Source organism: Lichenostomus cassidix, chromosome 3, assembly GCF_008360975.1.
Source record: "Lichenostomus cassidix isolate B80296 chromosome 3, HeHo_3.0, whole genome shotgun sequence".
Lineage (NCBI taxonomy): Eukaryota > Metazoa > Chordata > Aves > Passeriformes > Meliphagidae > Lichenostomus > Lichenostomus cassidix.
Genome location: NC_139483.1, coordinates 76,096,049 through 76,118,273, shown reverse-complemented (window position 1 = coordinate 76,118,273; position 22,225 = coordinate 76,096,049). Strand labels below are relative to the sequence as shown.

Here is a 22,225-nt window from a genome sequence, read left to right as displayed (position 1 = left end):
CAGCGCTGGTTCTCTTCAATAAGGATGCTTCCCAGGTCATCATGAAATGACACAGCTCACTGGGTTAATGCTCCAGACTCCTGACCCAACACACGTGACCCACAAAAACACACTCCTGCCATGCCAAAAAGATGTTCCTGTGTTGAATCATTATCACAGTCTGACTTTTACCGTTGATTTCTTTTAAAAATTCAACTAGAGAAAACAGTTAACATACAGAATGAAAGAACGGGCCACAGTCAACCACAAAAACTTCCCATAAGGTTCAGCATGTGGGAAACAGATAAGTAAATGCTGCAAAAGATGAACAATATTTAAGTATTAACACAAATGTTTGTTTTGGGAAGGTTTATCTGGCATCTCTACCGGTTTTCCTCCAAGCTCTAATACAAAAATAACTACATCTAACTGCAACTGGGAGAGATGGCAGCAGCTCAACATTGCTCCCTTTTTTTTCCTCTGAACTCAGAAAAAAACCCCCAGCTGTCTTACAATGTCACACAAACTAATTTTAAGGTGATTTAGGATGAAGTCAGCCACACATTTGCAAGTTCAGAAAGTTCAGTCAGTGGTCTCCTTTTTATCAGCCTGTGAAATGAGGACATACCTGTGCAACGTAAGGGCAGGAGAAACACAGCTTTTCTCCAGCTGTACAGCTGGTCACCCACCTTACAGCATGAAGTGAGGAAATTATCCTTTGGCTTATATAAATCCTGGATTCAATAGCTGCTCAGCAAACTACGAAGAGGGAGCCCATGTTGATGGATGTACATATCTACCATAAGCCTGTGCAAACTGTGGTGGGGCTGACAGGGGGCAAGCGCTGTATCTCCCACGGAGGAGCTGCCTGTTAGCTTCTCTCACCCTCACTCCAAGCACAGGAAAATGAAAAGACCTGAAATTGTTTTGTGGGTAATCTTTGGTGGTTGTTAAAAATATAAAAAGAGAAAGGCAGAATGGTGATGGGAAAGAGCTTCAAAAATATGTTCCCTCTTGGGTGAACTCAAGTCTGTTTAACAAGAAAAGCCAGAGAGGCCACGCACAGTAATGCTGAGAAAAAGGAAATGGTACTTCATTTTAGCCAGAGTCATAAATCTTACCAGTGAGCCTCTAACGGCAAAACGGTGAGCAGGGGAATTTTTATACAGAGATAATTAGTTGCGAGCTGATACCGGGTTTACTGTGCTGTGCACTCCATGTGTGCAACATGTTCTCAACCTGCAAAACCCTGTGTGAGGCTCTAGCTGCCTTGCTGCCACTGGCTTCGCCAGGAGGCATGCAGCTGAAACTCCCAGAACCCCTTAGGAAAATAAGAGGTGACGGTGGAGATGGGTATTTCTGCTCCACAGAAATCTTGTCTGCAGCCCAGAAAGACTTTTTCAATGGGGAAAATGCACTATGTTTATGAGACCACACCCCTCTGCTACAGGGGAGATGGACCAACAGGACACCTTACGCCACCATTATCACGCTTTTCTTCTGGGATACAGACACTATTCACAGATCCTGCAGAGCAGGCAGATGGGTCAGGGAAAAGGTTTAGACACTGAAGTGAAAAACAAAACGTGGTGGAGGAAAATTATCAGCCACAAAGAACCAGCTGTGAAGTTGCCTCACAAGGACCAAAGCCCTTGGATATTCCCTCCACCTGTGCTGGGAACAAGACAGCCCACCTGCCAGTGCTTGTTCCTCGACATCTTGCTTTGTTTCAGAGAACAGCCAGGGACTTGCACTAGCGACTGACATAAGCAAAGACTCCACCACATCTAATAGTCAGACTGCAATTCCAGTCAAAGAGAAGCCACTTTTCGGTTTCTAGATGAGAGGGAGTCCAGGAGACACATGCCAAAAGCATGCCGGCCGCGATAGGTGCCAGCGAGCACCCTAGCACTTGTGAAGTTACTTTAGAAGGGACCAGTTTGGTCTAGATGAGGGGAAGTCTTGATCCCCAAAGGATGCCCAGGCTAGGAAATGGCCTGAAGAGGCCAGCAGCTTGCAAAGAAACAGCTCAATGAGCAAGGAGAGCCCACACCATTTGCACAAGGAGCTTTGATGCTAGTGGTCTCCACAGGCTACCTTGGTGGTCCTACTTAATTTCTGTCCATCCTCTGCTTTCTTTTTCATCCCCAGCCCAGTGTAACAGGATAGATACACCCACTGCTCAATCACACTCCTCTGCCGGTCCAAAAGAGCTGGAGGCAGGTGGGGCTGGGGACAAGGCAGCTTTGTCTGCATGGGGTTAAAGCATCAGGTCTTTTGTCAAAGGCTCGGTTCGCCTGCTACCGTATGTTAAACTGAAAGACCAATCTGTATTTACTGTGCTAAACTACAATTATGGGGGTTTTTTAATCATTCAGCCTAATGGTACGCAGCTGTCACAAAAATCTTTGAACACATCACTGGCTCTCTTTGATCTGATTAACCAGATAAGGAACCACAGCCAAAAGACATGAAAGGATGAGTCCAAATTTCAAACTCTCAGCTGAGCAAAGTATTTCATTCAAAGGAACATAAAAAATGAGGAGGGAGGAGGCTCACAATGCAAATGCAGGTTTTATTTACTAGTGATATAAGCAGGCAAAATACTCTCTGTTGCATGGTTTAGTAATCAATGGACCCCAGCCTCAAAGTGGTGCTGACAAGTGTTACATCTGCCACACCAGTCTGTGGGGATGACAATTTTCATGTCATCTTTTTTCCAGACTGGAAATGAGGGGTTTTCTTCTACATGGATGCTGTTTAGACTGGGAAAGCCTCCTTGTGATATTGAAGAGCTCCAAGGCCATGGCCCCTTCACCCAAACTTCTGTTCAGCGCATTTCTTCAGACAGTATAGTATTTTTTTTTTTTAATTCAAGACAGCTTTGTTTATTTGCTTTTATTTCTAGCATAATGTTTACTATTCCAATCAGAACATTCGGTAATCTCATCTAAATGTTTCATTATTAATTGCTGCACCCCACACCCCTCCCTTAATAATTATCCTCGGGAGAGGTAAACATTTCAACACGACTTACTCTAGTTAAAGCCATGAATATGCATTATTTATTTATTTAGGTAAACAGTAATTAAGAAAAATCACCAAACTGCTTCTCTTTGAAACGAGCTCTACTTTACCAGCCTTGCCATGGGAATTGCAAGTCCCTTAAACACATTTATTACTTTGTCCTCCTCCACCATCATTTACGTTGATTGGCCTCAGACCACGCTACAGTTGCCAGGAAAGCAGTCAGTCCTTATACTCTCTGAGGCTGGGTGACAAATCCAAAAGCATCCAGACTCACTTTCAAGGATAAACAAGACGTACCCAGATGTCAGCACAGCAGAAAGGTGCAGGATGAGGAAAAGAATGTTGCTATCTATCACCCAATATGCTGATTTTTAAGTTTTTCACAGCAAGTCAACTACTACTTACATGAAAACACTCATGACCCCTTCTGCCCTCTCCCTACAGACAGAGGTTATGTTCTGACAAACAGAGGGGTTTGTGACCACTGCAGCCTCTTCACACTAAGCTGGGGAGCAGCCAGCCCCAAACCAAGGTGGTTTTGGTGCCACCAGCAGTCAGATAGCCCCATATGCCATACATATATATACAACTTATGCATTGGGTAATAACTAGCTGAGTGATTCCACTCAATTCCCCTGGTTTTCTTTCTCAGTATTACATTAACTCAAATATTACAACATCCCATCCTACCTTATACTTCCACCAACTTCCATGCCAAGCCATGACAATCTGGCAGCACCCCAGGCAATGAAGCCACTTATAGGGAACTCAAATTTTTACACCAAAAAATTAAGACACACCAAAATAGTCCTGATGTGGTTGATCTCCCAGCCTAAGGATCGCACCAACGCTACAAGAGAGGAATCGAAATGTGTCCTAAAGACAAAGGGATTTTCACAGATCTAAAATTGTTAGGTAAATAGATAAAACTGCGGTCGGGGCTTTGTTTCAGTTTTCAAAGCTAATTTCCGGCCACTGTTCAGAGAAATGCTTTGCATTTCCATTTCTGACTCACCTGCTTTAACAAGCGCACTCGCTGGAATTACTAAGCATGGGATCTCATCAAAACATTTCGCTTTCTGAATCAAAGTTCTTTTCAATTTTACTAATGTGAACTTACCTATATATTTACCACGGTAACAACACTGGTGATGTGTTGCAGGTACGAGTGCACAATGCGACGGGTCAGAGGACCCTTCTCCCACCGGGCGTCCCACCAAGGTACAGGAATGCCTCCCAAATTTTGCACAACCCCTCGGAGCATGCTGACACCAGTCTCTTGCATCCCCACCACAAAGTGATGTACGCTCCCAGAGACACATTTAAAGATCAGGTATGAATGAAAAGCATTCCTGAAAAGAATCTGTTGTGAAACCGAAAATCGGAGATCGCCGCAGTGCTATGCCTAAGTTGAGTCATCAGTTCCCTTTACAGCCTAATAATTGACACTGCCTTGATCAGAATGACTGATGTGAATATTGCTTTGTGTTTGTGTGTTTTTATTGTTTTTTTCTTCTTTTCTTTAATTAAAAAAAAAAGATTTCTTATGTAAACATGCCGTCTGTTGTCTTGCAGGAGTGTTTGTATTCTTCAGAACATGGGAAACATCTGTCAAAAACAGATTTTGCTCTCCTCAGTCAGCTCGATACAGTCCTAATCAGACTTTGCTACAAAGAAACTAAAAACTGGTCTTGTTACAGAAAAAATATGCTGCCAACTCTCAGTGGAAGCACTGATTTTATTGTACTTTCTTGGGATTAAATGCTGAAAATATTATTAAAAGAGTTCCCTCCTTCCCCTGTGGGATCTCTCCCCCAAAGGAAATCGTGGGAATTTACATGCTGCTTTTCTCCTCTCTTTCTGTGCTTTTCCAAAATTAACTACCTTCCAGGAAGAGATTAGGAGAAGAATCAAGGTGCAGTGAAACTTCAGAGCATGCCGATTTCCCACCTTTTGACATGGGTACTCGGATAAAGGAGTGATTCCCCTTCTGATGCTTTCAACAAATAAACACTCCCACGCGTCTGCATCCCGCAGGTCACACCTCCCCAAAATGATTCATTAAGTATTTTCACATCTTCTACACAGGGAAAGATCAAGTGAGGTTGCAACTGCCTCTAGCGGTGTTTTCTGAAGAAAAGGTGACACAAAACAGGATGGTTGCTACTACCAGGATAAGGGTGATGTTACATTGCCATACTGTGGGTCTTCTGCCAGGGAATCTGCCCTGGAATAGTAAAATCATTACCACAAAAGAAAAAAGAAGCCAATGAGAGAAATAAGGTGAGACTATAACAGAAAGAGCAGGCTACTCCACTAGCAAGTAAATGAAGAGGAGATGACTGCGGCAGGAGGACGAGGATCAACGGGTACCAGCCAGGTGTCTGAGCTGGGACTGTATGCAGAGCCCTGTTAAATGGACCAATAATTTATACATTAAGGGAGCAGTACTGGAAACATTCAATAGTGTATACATGGTCTTAATTAGAAGTACGCCCCTGGAGGGCTGAGAAATTAATGGCCATGTCTATATTAGCTTTTACCCTTAGACCTAAACTGCTCCGCTGGAGCCATGTTGCTGATATGATGCCCAATTTTTGTATTTTGTCTGGCCAAAAGTCCAGCCTGGTGCTGCAGGCTGAGCACCCACCAGCAGCTGGAGTACATCACCAGCATTGCTGGAGGTACAACTCTCAGCTTGTATCAGTAACTCACGGATTACACATCATGCTACTACTTCTTAAATATAAGGCATGAGATAGGAGGAGACCTGTGGTATATTTTGGAGAATATGGAGGAGGACCTATCTAAACACTGGGCACTGGGAGTAATACAGCAGCAGATTTTAAAACTAGAAGACAGACAAAATTCAGCGCTGTGGAGGAGAAGAAAACATAAAACAAATGGCATAAAAAGGGAAAAGGAAATGATCTACTGGCTGAAGATGACATTAGATTTTATTTCCTTAACTGTGGAAGATAGTTGGAAATGAAACTAATATCTGACATATCTGCAAAACATTGTACTTCTTTGAGTGGAGCAGATCTGGATTTAAATGAAAGTCTTGCTTTAAAAAAATCTTCACACAAGCAATTTCTTTGAAGTAAGAAATTACTGCAGAGCTACACTTATGAAACAAACATATGACAATAATAAACAAGACATAATCTCAACTGTGATTTAGAGATACTGTCCAGAAGCATATAGATTTAGCTCTGCTCAGCACAGAATCCAATGAGCATCATCAACCTTGCAACAGCTTGGGGAATCTCGTATTTTTCTGAACAACACTTTTACCAACTTCAGTTATTTTAGAGAGCAATGGACTGCCAGACTCCCAAAACGTGAAGTGAAACACTATTTTGGCCAGGTTTGAGAAGAAACTGAACTTAGCTAGCACTGATTTCATCTGCCTGACCCAAGATAATACATGTTTTTGACCACGACTTTCATAAACTCTTTGAAGTTTCATTTTATTATTCCAAGCTACAAGGGTGGCAATCTGAAGACAGAGCAAGCAGAAAAAAACTGGATAGGAATTAAAAACACTTTGCACTGTCAAGTCAGCAAGCGTAAGAATTGTTTGGCTTTGTGAGAGCATTGCCAATACTAACAAACCATTTGCTGTCTGCTGCTCCATACCAGCAGGTCAAGCACAAGCTTGTATTAGTGCTTTGATGCATGCTAAGTGGACTAATTTTGAAGTGCCCCCTGTATTTGCTTTTTAGTTAATTTTGCACCAACTCTTGAATGTCCCAATGACAAAAATAAAGGTGTGGGAAACAAAGTGTAACAGCGTTTATCACCTCATAAAGTTAACCAAAACACCAAAGACTGTATTTCACATGTCTACCTAGTTCTCCCTGACAGCTCAACTCAAACTGAAAACTTAGGCATAACATGAATTTCCTCTTCAGTTTCATGTGACCTGAAAGTTTAATATCACTGTTTTGACCATCCCAGTTAACTATCACCCAAAGCAGTAGAAAGAACAAGCAATCATTAGGCCAGAAGCAAAGCCAACTCCATAACCAGAAAAAAAATTACTATTTTCTTATCAATCTCTCTTCGCTGCTCTTAAAATGGGACTGCAGCAGCTGCAGGGACACCCTGCATGATCCATTCTCACTGTTTGTTCCTGTAAGAAAAATGTTCTCTGCACTCAGTAATTACAGCATGACTTTGTCAGGTGAAAAGAGCCTCTTTTTACAGTTCTCATAGCTTTTGGAGGTGGGTTTTTTTGGTTTGTTTTTAACTTGTATGACAAAACCTGTCTGTTCTGCTGTTATTATCTTGTTTTATTACTCCCTGTAGTCCTGGCATTTGTTTAAAATGATGTAAAAAGTAGGCAGTTGCACAGAGAATGCTTAGTACACCACGTGCTGTAGCGAGCAATGTTATGTATTTTATTGCTCATGAAGTCAGTGTACTGGAACCAGCCAAATCTGTTACTTTGGTCTGAAAGTACGTTTTTCCTTTCCTGCTTGCAACAGGATAATTAATAACTGGGAGAAATAATGGAGAAAATAAGCATGGTGTTAGGTAATCACTCCTAATGACACAACCTCATGTTTGGACCAAGGATTGTTGTTTGGGAAGTCTCTCTACAAGAGAATAACAAAGTTTGCACCTCATGTGTGTCACAAGGACACTTGCCACACCGTCTTCTCAGCCATTATCCCAAATTACTCACTGCCTGTGCCAGTTTCCCATTTGTTCAGAGTGGCTGATGAAAAGCTCATTAATGAATACTTGGGCAAAAAGGCTCTCTTCAATTAGAACACACAGTCATACAGCTAATGCATGATGGCCAGTGAATGTTTCCTTGTAGCAACTGGCTTTAGACAGCTTCCGACTTGGTAAATAGTGAGAGGAAATACCAAATAAATATTTGTTTTCCCATATTTATTCCTCCACTAGGTGAGGCAAGACAAAAGGATATTTAGGCACTGAACTGATTTCAGGCCTTGTCCTCTGTGAATGACTTGGCCTGCAGTGTTACAAGGTTTTTAATCTCACATACCTCATGGATCCTATTATCATTGCCATCATAATGAAACCAGACATCGCTTACTTCCCGTTCCCCCAGCCCAACTCTGCCCAGGCACACAGCAATGAGAGTGTCACTCACACAGAGCTGACTGAAGAAGGCCACCCATCTTTCCACTCGTCTGGCTTCACCTCCCCATGGTGCCAAACGGTGCCACCTCACGCTGCTCCTGCCAATGGGCAGGTCAAACAGCAGTGTGACCCAAACCATAAGGATCAGAAGACATCCAGCTCACCTTGTTCACGGGAAAGGTGGAAAACAGTCCCCGGGTGTTTCTACAATTCCTGTTGCTCTCAGCACAATTAGATTTTATTGAACTGTAATCCTAGACAAGTGTATTGAATCTTACAGCTGAAGTCAATTACACTGCGTTAAATAGCGTTCTTGATTCGCAGGATGAAGATCACTTCTGTATAAAACTAAATTAGCTCAATAACTCATTATTTGTGGCTTGGGCAAGGGGTTGAAACAGCAATGGACAGCTAAGCAGTTGCTGCATTTTCAGGCACCAGTCCTTTAGAGCTGTAAGAAAACTGAATTTCCAGTTTCACCAGTTGGGAAAAGGGACAAGCACCGCAGGCAGAGAAGGGATGTCCAGCATCGACAACACTACATCTCAAACCATCCATGTTTTCTTGTGGCAAGGGACCCTGAGTTGACCAGCCTTGGAAAGAACAAGACATCTCTTTTCCTGTGCTGAGAAGCCCTCACACTTTGAGGTTTAGCTACTAACCCAAAGGAGATACAAGGGCAAAGCAAAAGGCCTGTGACTTGTCATTTCTGATTCCTTAATCAGAATTAGCATCAGCACCGAGTGACAATATATAAAAATCCCTTAAATGAATATTTTTGCTTGTCAAGGATTGAGTGGAGGAACAGAGGGGCTGAAGGCCAGTGGTGATGATGGGCTACATGGACATCCTGAGCAACCACACTGTGCCAGTGCACACCTTGCCAGGAGTCCGTGAATGTGACGTTCCACTGCTTCATACCACCTTCCTCAGCTGCTAGGGTCACCTTTGGTACCCCTCCAACCAGCCTCACGCTCTCTTTGGTTTCTTTCTTACATACAACTGTGTGTACATGTTAGGAGATCTCCACGTAACTCGGGAGATGGCAAAAGCTGTGTTTCTGATCCCATTGGGTTGTGCTGGGTGTGCATATTGAGCAGACGGGAGTGACTCAAAGCCATAAGCAGACAGACTGAGCAGAGAAAGGTGAGAGACAGGGAATATTCCAAATGCCTGCTGCTGCACCGGGGCAGCCAAACTCCACAAAAACAGGCCTGAAAGACTTGCAAAATAAAAAATCAACCCTTTTTAGATCTGGGAATAATTTTTTCTACTCTTTAACACAGAAATGCAAGCAGCACGGGTGACTGACTATCCCCTGTGAGCAAGCACACCCCTCTTGATCTGGTCCCCAGGGTGGCTCTTCCCATCACAACGTTCACATCTTTCAGCAGCATCAGCAGGCTTTGTCCTCACAATGAACATGAGGAAGATGATCTCCACTGCACAAATGAGGAAGTCAGTCATGGGGCAGATGAAGGAGGTTGCCTGAGAACACACAGGTTTGAAACCTGTGACCGAGGCAGGGAACTGAACCAGACCGTGAGTTCCAGTTGGGTGCCCAGTCCAAGCTGGGTGGCTGACAGAACACCTCTTCTTCTGGGGCTTTGAAATTTGAGTTTGGTGGGTTTTATAATGAACATTTTTTTTCATTTGTCTAGTCACTACGTTTCATTACACTCACACTTCTGCTTTGTGAAAGCTTTTTATTTTGCTTCTTTTATGTTTTGGCTTAAAAAAACAAACCAACTGAACAACAGAATTTACCCTTCACAGTTTGGTCTTCTCCCCTACCAACATCATCTTCTCCCTAGTGCTCAGTGCTAAGTGTCCTCTCCCTAGCGCTAAGTGTTGTGTCTTTTGTGCACCCCGTGCTCATGACTGTGGCTTCATCCAAACACACCAGCGACATTTACAAGGAGATGTCTTACTTGTAGCTTCACAAAGTTACAGCAACTGCTTATGCAAACAGCAGCGCTGTGAGGCAGCAGAGCAGATCTGGTGGGAAAACCAGAGAAAAGAGATGCACAAAAAAGGTAAGTTCCAAAGTGAATGTTCTGACGCTGCTGTGCATCATGTCGACATGAGCAATCATCTGAAGAATAGCTACCAGTAAGCCACAGCGTCAGACTGCCAAAGATGTTTTACTGGCGTGGCTAATGAATCACTGGGAAAATGTGAGCCATGTGCTCAGTGCCAGGGGAGTCGTCATGGTGGGTGAGAACAATGTCTCTTTCACTATCATCATGACCTGTGGTTTAATTGATATTTGAAATTTTTTTAAGATCTTGCTGTGCAAGGCACATAACATGCACTTCTAAGACAAAATTCTTTGGTATTATATTATTTGCAAGGAGGTGCAACGAGTCAAACCACTATTTCATGAAATAATTCACGCTGGCTGAATCCCTCACAGAATGTCTCAAGATCTTGAAAAGGAAAAAATAACTAATTTCCACCTGTGTAATAACTAGCATAGTGAGAAAGAAAAGACTTCACATTTTTCTGAGAAAATGTTGCAAAACCACAAACTTTTAAAAGTGCCCAATATGCTATTTTCAGCTTATCTGGATGCAGCCCAAACTATCCACAGCTAACCAAGGTGCATCAGAAGATTGTCATCATTCCACTCCCACCACAGGCTTTTTGTGCCCACTGTGCATCCAAGGCTGTCAAGCCCTACAAAATAACATAGGACTTTTATGCTTAAAGCAGCCAAGCAGCTGCAAAAATAACTCTGTAAAAACATTGAATACTTGGTCCCACTCAGCAGCTGCAAAAACAATTACTGACTGAAAAATTCAGTCTTTGATATTACTTAATAGTTGGGGAAAAACTATTTGCGAATCATAATTAACGTTTATTTAACTATTTAAAAGCATGCATCTACTGTTTGAGGCTTCATGTAGAGCAAATATGTGGCCTTCTGGCACCATTAAACAGACTCATGCAGTTAAACTGAAAGGACGTGAGGCAGAAAACCACACTGGAATAGTGAATCCTTCAAAGAACTGGTGTAACTGAGATTGCCTCAGTAGTGTGCACCCTGCAACACCAGGTTTGAACCACATCAGTAGCAACTCCCCGGGGTAAATTAAATGAATGCATAGCTCTAGCTCCCAATGCCACAGCCATGCAAGTATCATGACATAAAGTGGATGAAAATCCATCACTAACAGTGATAGAAAAAACATTCCCCTTGAAACAGCCTCAGTGGTTTATGGGCAACTCTACACTGGTGTCAGCTCAGGGTCAAGTGACAGCAGGGCTTTCTGTGAACAACTGCTGCAGAGCCCTGCAAGAAAGGACCAGAAGGGCTCTTCACTCCCAGAGGAGTCATGGTCCTGCTTCCCATGCTGAAAGTGTGGCCAGCAGGACTAAGGCAGTGATCATCCACCTGTACTTGGCACTGGTGAGGCCAGGCCTAAAATCCTGTGCTCACTTCTGGAGCCCTCACTACAAGAAGGACATTGAGGCGCTGGAGCATGTCCAGAGAAAGGCAATGAAACTGTTGAGAGGTCTGGAGCACAGGTCTGATGAGGAGCAGTTGGGTTTGTTTAGCTTGGAGAAAAAAAGGCTCAGGGATGACCTTATCACTTTCTACAACTCCCTGACAGGAGACTGTAGCCAGGTAGGGGTCAGTGTCTTCTCCCAAGTGACAAAATCAGAGAAGGCAGCCTCAACTTGCTCTTGGAGAGATTGATATTGGACATTAGGGAAAATTTCTTCACAGAAAGGATTGTCAAGCATTGAACAGGCTGCCCAGGGAAGTGGTTGGTTCCCCTTCCCTGGAGGTATTTAAAAGCCATGTAGATGTGGCACTTAGGGATATGGCTTAGTGGTAGACTTGCCAGTGCTGGGTTAGCAATTGGACTGGATGCTCCTGAAGGTACTTTCCAACCCAAACAACTCTGCTTGTATGATTCTTAATGATTTTATGGTTCCATGAAAGCAACGGTAGCTTAGGTCAGGATATAAGTTCCAGAAACAGACAAACCATTTACAGGCATGATGCTGAAAACAAACATGATGCCTCGTTTTAAATTTCTAATTGGAAAACTATTGAAATTCAGACTTTTTGGAGTCCTAATTTACCCCAATCAATTCCCTCACTTGCTCTCTGCACATTTGCCATAGCTGAAATGTCCCATCACTGACAGCAACCAGTCTTCTTTTCATCTCATTCAACTTCACAAAAAAGAAACCTATGGCAAAAAACTGACTCAGTCGCTGTGTTTGAAGGACTTGGCGACAAGATTAGCATGAAAAAACATATGTTTTATACCTAGGATATGTACAGCAAATGCTACCTGTAGGTAACATTCTTCAAGATGCTGAGGAATGTGAGCAGCCTGTATAATATGCTTAACTTAGTGATTTGAACTCTGAGTCACCAACTCTCTCACCCCTCTCCAAAGCAACCATGTTATGAGAGGCCATTTCAAGGAAAATGCACTTACGTCATAAATATTTCTCATATCATACTTCTCATAATCTGCAGCAGTAAGAAAATATAGGCAATATAAAAAGAAATAAAAGTTGCAAAAATTCAGGTCACAAACATCCTCAAATGAATTATGCTTTCAAAAGGAAATACATAAATAGCATAATAAGGGTTTTCCGGTGTACATATCAAAGTTTTCTAGGATGATGCTTTTCATTCTAAATGCAAACACAGTCTCAGTGCCATATACAATGCAACTGGCTTGTAACCTGAATTAGGGCCCTTTTCACTGAGACTCACTCATCACCTTCCAACTCAGGATATTCTATGATTCCATGATCACAGAAACAGATGCACCTGACCAAATTCACCTCCATTCACAGCCTACTGAGGTTGCCTAGCTATACTCCCTGCATGGCCAAAGGGAAAAAGCAGTGCTCTTTTTGGATCAGACAGGGCAACTATTCATGAGCCATTTCAAACTGTTAGGCAGATCACAGTTCACGAAAATCTCCACAAAGCATTTGCTCTAGCAGGGCTACACCAGCATAGCTAAAACGCTGAAGTGCAGGTTGGGATGAGCACTCAAAAAACATGTATGCCATAGAGTTAATGACAAAACAGATCAATATGTAATTGGTCAAATTTCTTTCTAGGCTTCTATGCAGCTGCCTGTTCTCAGAAGTGCTCACGTACTATGTGAGGGAGCTCTAGAGCAAGACAGCAAAAACCCTTTAAAGGGTTTTAGCTTTATGCTGTGCACAGACATGGGGGTGCTTGAGTTCCCACATGCATTGCTAGTGTCTTACTGGATGTTAGAGTAAAACTGTGAAATTATAAGAAACACCCAAAACATCTCAAAACCACCCCAAAACTGAAGAAACCATTTGATGATGCTTTTGTAAAAACACATACTTACAACACAGTCCTGGAAGTGATTTCCAACCAAGCCAGCTGCTGCTCTAGACAGTTTACTGGATGGTGTAGCTCAGCTCTTTCACACAGGCAGCACTTACAGTTAAATCTAGAAAAGGAAATATGACGAAAATTCTTTATGAGAAAATACACAAATAAAGTCACCTTTCTCTTTAAAACTATGATCAGGTTAAAACTAGCTTTAGTAGGTCTCAATAGAGCTCTCGTGCCAAGCTTCACATGTGCTGCATGCTCACAGGAACATGCCCCAAGGTGCAGCCAAAGCCAACCTATGGTGTATAAGCCAAGAGTGACTGTGCCTGAGAGAAAAACCCTGCTCCAAGCGCATCAAAGCAGCAAACAAATGCGCCCAGCTGTTTTTCTCATTTAGTTCTACTTAAAACATTTGCAGGAAATGCAAGATGAATTAATGCCAAAAAAATGTAGGTGATTTCAGTAAGGCCAGGAATTCCAGGCACCAACTTCTATTTTCTCTCTCTTGAGTGGGTGTTCACTTGTAAATTGTAGACATGTTAGCAATTCAACGACTGAGCGAATTAACATTCAGCTTAACAGTCATTGTTAGGTTGGGAGGTTATTACTGCTTGTTCTGCTAAAGTGACAGGTTAAAATAGGTTTGTATCTGAAAAGTTGTTTTCTACAATACATATTCCCTGTCTTTTTGTACCAAATAATTTTCTTCCATCATGTCAACTCCTATTGTCTGAACCATCACTGCCAGCTCCACCACAGCAGCTGGGATAGGCAAGGAGACAGCAAGGAGACAGGTGAGGAGGAAAGAGAAGTAAGCTCTCACCATTTCTCTTTGGGCTGCCATAATAATTTTTTTCCAGGCATTTTATGTGGTTGATTTGAGACCTCTCAGCAAAAGAGCATACTCACACATTTGCAGGATATATCCTGCTTTTAAAGCAAGCAAGCAAAGGCAAAACCCAAGAGCAAAGAGAGGGCTCTACTTCACTGAGTCATGAGCCTGAGAAAGCTGGTTGTTATCAGGCACTGCTTGGGGCACAGAATGGAAAGTTTTGATTTCCCAGCCTTGCAGGTGATAATTATTAATGGAAAAAAACAAGTTTTCAAGGTTGATCTGACTGGTATAAAGGAGAAGAAACATACAACCACATGTTGAATTTTTGCAGACTCAGACCCATTTTGTACTAGTAAACGAGATTGCATCCTTCCCTCTGTGGGTTTTTTTAATTTTTTTTTTTTATTTTAGGGTAGCTCACAAGCTGCTGACAACTCACACTGTACTAGGAGCTGTTCACACTGCACAAAGTGTTTACCACTCAGAAGTGATGCTAAAAATTAATTTACAGTACCGCTACAGCAAGCTTTGACAAATTGTCATGTGTTGACACAGTCATAAGTTGTTGGTTAAAAAAAGTAACACTTCCCTCTTCTGCCACTTCATGTTTGAGACCAGGGATGGGCACATTATGCAAAGTTTGAGGGTTTGTAAGCTTCACAAATGTTTGGGCTTCACAAAACAAGCTTGGTTGTGAAAGCTTTTTCTCTTACAGTTAGGCATGTGTTTATTGCCAAAAAGACTCTAGTAAGAAAAAAAAAATACTTTCCCATCTACCATGATCTGTGTGTTGTGCAAAACTAGAAGAAAAGGCTGTAAAATAAATAACCTTGCACGATACTTGTTCTAGATAAGATCACAACAGTGACAAATAGCCTGCATCAACTCCTCAGAGCTGCAGACACCACCCTCCTGCTGTAGAAAGGAAGGAAAAAAATATAGCTACAAGTAAGAGTTTTAATTGTTCTCAGCTGTCACACAATGTTATCTTAAGTGAATGCATTTATTTCTCAATTCTCATATGTAGCTCTGTATGGAAAAGAAAGAACTCCAGCAGTGGCATTCATCAGACAAGGTCCAAATTGATTTCCGTGTACCCAAGATAGTAAGTGTTAGTCAGCACTCATGCCCACCAGTGGCTGCCCTGAAATTTTAACTCCTTCTCTTCTTCCTCAGGGCAGGACAAAGTAGCTATCTAGTTTACACTCTGGAATCAGTAATGGACATAAAGGTGTTGCCAGCTGACATGAGCAATGTTTCATTGGTAACGCAAACTCAAAACATTAACTCCAAACTAGCCTAAATCCAGGGAAAGAAACAAAGCCAAGCAAAATGAGCACTCACAGCATCTGCCAAATGGGCTTCATGAGGAGCACTTGAAAGCCACTGCTTTACATTTTGTACCAATGACCTGGACATTCAGTGCTCCAGTAGCTCTCCCTAAGATCACCAAATCTCAGACCACAGACCACACAAGAATGCTGAGTAAATCCATTCAGGGAATTAGCTTGGCAACACAAGGAATTAATTTTCTCCTTTTCTTTTTCCCCCTGTAACACATGTACAAAGTAGAGGTGCTTTGAGTGGTTCTGAAGACCTGAAGAGAGGCAACACCTTACCTTTACAGAATCTGCCCTGTGCCTGCATCAGTGCAAGAACGACCAACCTAATTTCTCTATGAAATTCACAATGTTACATCAACCAAAAAGCGCTCCTGCAAAACTGTGGCTAGCACAGGTCTTTCCCATGAGAATTTTCTCCTGTGTTTTATAAACAAAGATAAATTTTGGATGTTATTAAAAACAGTGTCTCGAGATTTGGACAGTTCAGGCCTGACCAATCTGGCCTAGGGGGAGGTTTCTGACTGACCAATCTGGGTGACCTCTGAAAAGTCTATGTAAGTTGGAATCAAAATAATAAAGCTCTCTTTTCTTGCCACACTGAGAATCCGGGTCTTTTTCTCTGCTAGCGGCTCAACCGCGACACAAAACATCACGGAGGGATGAAATTTCATACAGACTCTTCACTTGCTCACACTTCACACACCCTGTATAGAATTTTTTCATCATGTGAGATGTTACTTTGACAGATGACATACTCTTAGATAGGTCTAAGGAAAGCAAAGGACATTTACGTCGTTATAGTCAGGATGGGCATTGCCTTGTGCTGTTGACTGGAATGAAATCATCCATGCTTAATTAGCGCAGATCGCTGTACATTCAGAAAAGCTAAAAAGTGGCAACTCCTACCCTCCTCCCCCAAAGTAACAAAAAATTTTAAATATTTTCAGTGCATCACACGAAAAGTATTATTTCACTGGATTCTGTCCAAGAGTCAACAGCGTTGAAACAGAGATGATTCAACTGTTAAGTCAAAAACTCCAGCTGTTGAGTTACCTAGAAGGTAATAATAATTATCCTCCACCTTGAAAGAAAACTAGTAAAATATTAAGTTTTACTGTAAGTTATCTCAACTGCCAAAATATTATTTCTCCTGTGCATTTTTACTTCTTTACTGTATAGAAAGGAATAAGCAACTTAAATTCCCTGAGTTCTTACTTTGGGAGGGAAAACATCCAAGATATCCTCACTAATCAAGTTAAGAATACTATGAGAGGAAGAAGTGACACCTAGGGTTTTCTGAATGGTTGTTTGTCTGGGGTTTTTTTCCTTTTTAAACAAAGTATCTATTTACTTTTGACAAGTTTTATCCTAATGGATCCAACTTGTGAGTGTGAAGAAACCACCCACAAGCAGAAGGGTCATTCTTGGCAAGTCCCTGTGTGAGTTTGAGCTTGCTCTACCCAGCACAGGGCCAGTGCAGGAAGGTTCAGCACCGGGAAAATGCAGATCCAGGATCCCCTGTGGCCTCTCTGCGTCACACCTCTCTGCTCTGCCCTCCAGGTTTCATCACAGAGAGGTCGGCAGAGTCTTGGCTGATCCTTCAGCCACACTCCCTCACACTGCTATCTGCAGGGCATCAAAAGAAAGCCATAAAGATGACATCCATCCCAGCAAGCCGTCAGCAAGATTTCAAAAGCAAAAGGGAGCAGTGAAGGAGTCCTGCTCCTTGATGATGCATGCACACAGATGAAGGAGCAAATTAATATATTGAATATATATACCAAATAAGCACTGGGTAGTCACTGCTTGCATGAGATGCAGTCTGTGAGACAAAACCCCCTTGGCTAGAAATTAAAAGGAAAAGGAGGATTGCAGTTTTCTTATTCCATGGGAACTGCTTTTCCAACCTGTGAGACAAGATGCTAGCTCAAAGGCAAGAGACACCAGTGACTGCCTACACCATGGGCAATCTTCCTGTCTCTGTTCTACGCCCGCTGCAAAGGTCACCACGTCACCTCTGTTACACAGAGCTCAGCCACCCACGAGCAACGGGGAAGCAGCTTAACTGGTCAACCTGGCAGGACCTCCTGTGAGCATCTGGGGCTGGGAGGAATCCTCCCAGCTCTCCACTTGTGTGTGTGGGCACTTCAAAAGTGGTTCCATTTCTTAAACCTTAAGAGATGCTCAAATTGCCTTGAACCGAAAGGATTCTAGTATTGGAATACTGGAGGTCTTTAAAAGATGAGTAGATATGGCACTTAGAGACATGGTTTAGGGGTGGACTCAGCAGTCCTGGGTTAATGGTTGGACTAGATGATCTTAGAGCTCTAAAGATGCTGTTCCCTTCCTGACTCTCTACCCCCAGTGCAGGAGGGAGCAGAGGGAAGGAGAACCTCTGCAAGCATGAAACAGTGGGAAAAGGCACTAGAACTTTGCATTCACCTGGAGCACACCTTGCACTTCCAGCCCTTTCAAGCAGAGGAAAGTTGGTGGCCCTGTGGAGAGTGTAATGACTTGAAAGCTGGCATCTGTGTCCCACTTTGCTGCTCCGTCAGAAAAAAAATGCAAGGATCCCTCAGGAGGCAGATTGGAAACGGCATGCCCCACACACACACAAGTGTACTCACACACATGTACACGGGCATTCCTCTCCCTTGCCCCCTTTTTTTTTTAACGGTATACATGAGTATATTTTTCACTACTTTCTTAGCATGACATCCATTGCATGGTATATAACAATCAATGCCAACATTATCTATAGCATTAGCACAGAAACATGTAATTCATTGAAACAGGACTTTCTTCTTCCCTGGCTTCTCACTGCCAGTTTTGTTATATAAATCCATCTGACTTCTTGCTTGATTTGTATCTGTTCAGATCAAACCTTTACTAAAGCCAGAAGCATTTTGTTTTTAACAAATATATTCCCATCCTCCCAAATCAAATCTCTACTTCTAGCTGAGATAATGTCATCCAACTTTTACTGTAGTGTAATACTTCTAAGCAAATGAACTTAAAAATTCAGTTAAATGGCAATGTACAGCTAAAGGCTCTGAAGGTTTATCTATCACATGGCAAAAAATCATTTTGTACAGCATCTGTATAAATACCCACAGGATTCTCTGGATGTTTTTGAGCCACCTCAGGCCAGAAAGGTAACGAGGTAATGAAGAAAATCATGTCAAGTTTTATGAGATCTTTAGCAAAATGGTTTAAATTGAGCCATATTGGTTAATACATTCTGAAATCCTTCTCTATATATTCCACATAGCAGTATCTTGTCTGTGCAACCTGGTTACAAATCAGGAGAGGAAGTCTGCTGAAAACCTTGCATGACCTTTTGATCCACTATGATTTCCACAGGCGAAATCACTGCAGGAAAGGTCCAAGTCAAACTAGTTAACTAGTAGTGTACACTCCACCTTTAATACCTGCTGATACTGACAACTCAGTGAAAAGAAGAACGTGTCTTCTGAGGCAATTATTCTTTACGGGGTGCTCAAGGAGCCAGCATCCCATTTATATATGCTTTGGCACTTGACCCAAAATTACAAAAGCATCCCAATTTCAGGAGCTGCTGGGCTGCAGTGAGGATGTGTTCGAAGCACTGTCTGTTCAGCAATGTGGAAGCCAACACTGGCAACAAAAACATTGAAAAGGCACGTGGGTACACGCAAAAATTTCATTCAGCACAAAGAACAGCAAGACTGGGACAGAAGGATCCTAAATTAATCCAGTTCCTGTCTTCCCACTGACTTCCCTCACCATTGGAAAGACTTTGGTTTGGATTTTAGTCAAGTCTGGTTTACAGTGCCCAACTCTGTGTGTTATAAAAAAGCACCGACCCTGCTGGAACGCCTTACTCATTACGCAGCCCTGCAAAAATTATTAGCTACGACACAAGGCATTTCCCTTTGGGGACCAGAAAGGGTGAAGAAAGGGGATGGAGAGTGACAGCTTGTGGTTTCTAGTGCAGCAGCAAAAAAATAAATAAGCAAGAGGAATACAGGATATAATGTGTTTACATTTGTCAAAACAAGTTTCCTGGAGACATGGAGGGTCCACGCTGCTGAGCTGTCACTTCTGCTTTAAACTGCTGCTTCATGCTATTGGGAGGTCAGTCACTGACCTACTTTCTGATAGGACTGAATTAATTTGCTACTTTTGTACACAAACCTTTTTTATTTTTTTTAAAGGAATACTTAACAAACCTAGAAAAAGCTGTCTTTTATCCAACTTGGAGCTTCAACTGGTGCTGTGCAAGGCTATTACATACCCTGGCATGGGGCCCAGTGTGCTTGGGCTGCTTATTCTTTTGGAAAAATCTGTACAGAGTATTTTTAATGAGTTGATGCTGCAAATAACATCTTTCCTTTTTGAACTCCTACACTACACTAATACCGGCGATTTAACCCACAACACACAATAAGGGAGGCCAGCACTCAAATAGGCTGTGCTTTGTCTAGGCTGCTCCTGAAATAGATGCCTACCACTACAGGATTAGCTCCCCAAATAGACAGATGCATAGCACAATATACTTACAGGATTAAAACATAAAGTTATTAATAGAAAACAAGATGAGTAGGTGAAACTTATGAACTAAACACCTACCAATCCAATCATTCCCTGCACAGAGCCAGCTAACCAGTGCTTACCAGGAGATGCTGGTATGCCAGGAGCCCTTAAACTAAAAAGCATTCTCAGAAAATGAAGTGGCAGAAGTAGTAGCAAAAGAGGCGCCACCTACTTCCCCTCTTTGCTTAATGGCTACCTACATGCACATAGCTCTAATGTCTACGCAAAGCCTTTCATGAAAATAAATCCGCAGTGGAGGGTTTCACAGATCTTTCAAATGCCTGGACCACCAAATATCAGAAGTCAGCTCTTGAGATCATCCTTAACAATGCCATCCACTGAAAGCTTCATTTCTTGGGTGGACTCCTCTTCCCAGGTCTCTTGTGGGTAGCAGCACTGCTGTTTGGAAGCAGGACAGCAGTGTATCAACTGTGAAAGCAGGGCCATTCCACATTAAGGCTCTGGACTAACATTTGGAACACGAGACCTCTTCAGCAAATTGGTCTCACACACTCACCTCACCCTCCATCTGCTAAGCAAAGATAAGGATCTTCTTCAAGTGCTTGGCTTGCTTAGCACCAAAACATTGTGGGTGAGACTCACACTTTCCTTTGCATTTCCCCAGGGTCCAATCCAATAATAGAGGAGGTAGTACTGACTACCGTAATACAAGACGACTATCGGTATCACAACAGATTTATGATCACTCGAGTTCCTGGACTTGATTAGGCTCATGTTGCCAAAGATAACTATGCCAAACCTAGCAGTTGCAACTGCAAATGCATTCTTGTCAACCTTTTTAGCTTTCATCTGTGCATATTTACAAGCCCTGAATCTGAAGTTCAAATAAATCCAGTAATTCACTCAAACCCACCAGGATTTGAAAACATTAGGGAAGTGTCAAGATGTCATTGAGCTTGTTCTGCAGAAGAGTGCTTTATAGTTTCAGAAAGAAATAGACAAGGGAGCTATTTAACGAGATGGTGGCATATTGAAACATGGATAGATAAGTAATTAATAGCTACCTTCTCTAAGTGAAAACTTTTCTGAGTGAAAAATCAGCTTATATAAAAAACTACAAGTCAACTGCTGCCATTTTTGGATGGATAAGAACTATCATGCATGTTAGCATCTCCATTACCATGAAGGATTTTACTCCTTTAAGCAATTCACAAAGACTTTCACATAGAACAGCATGTGGGAAGCAAGGAACTAACAGAAGGAGACACCAAAGAAATGTTGATATTTGCAACTAGAATTCTAATGAAAAATGTTATCAGGAATACATGCAAACAGGAGAGAACTTCCACCACGAGAAGCTGAAGCATTAGTCACTTAGGATCAAGAGTAACTACATAGTTGTATAGGTGCTATCATTAGTGTACAAAATATTGGCCAAATACCCTCTTTATGCTGGTAGCCCAAAACATTTCCTTATTTCAAAGGTCCAGTATTCAACTAGCAGGTCACCTACTTAAGAACTCTTTTAACCCTGATGTGCAGATTTCCTTAGCAAATTTCTATACAGCTTCAAGTGGAACATATGGCACCTTAAAGTAAACAAAACGGAGAGGGTAAGAAAGTCATGCTCCAAGAAATAGGAAGTATAAACCTATTAATTAAGCATTTAATTCCTTTTATCCCTCATGTCTGTCTTCACAGGCTCTCTCGGCAATCAACCAATTTTGGTATTCACTGCTGTCATGCCAATCGTGGCAGTACTTCAGCTAAAAAGGCACTGTCAAACATAATGAAGTTTCCCTTCAGCTTGTTCCCACACTGGTGCTGCACACAGCACACACGCTGCCAGGCGAGGGGAGGTGGGGGTAAGGCTTGATCTGCCCAAGTTCCCAGGAACTGCAGACCTCTCCTATGTGGCAATGGCACAACTGACTCACACCAATGGTTGAGACTATGTGCTACAGGAACCACCTCACACCCCCCTATACAACACACAAATAGCACCCAGTGGTGCATTTTGTCCAACTC

The 22,225-nt window shown here is 42.3% G+C and overlaps 1 protein-coding gene across 1 annotated transcript in view; it reads right to left on the bottom strand.

The window, feature by feature from the left end:
• BACH2 (BACH transcriptional regulator 2) overlaps positions 1–22,225 on the bottom strand; it is a 183,507-nt gene that overhangs the window by 84,461 nt on the left and 76,821 nt on the right. The window contains exon 3 of the mRNA XM_085056343.1: positions 13,494–13,598. The gene's annotated coding sequence lies outside the window, so the exon portion shown is untranslated. The remainder of the gene's footprint in view (positions 1–13,493; positions 13,599–22,225) is intronic.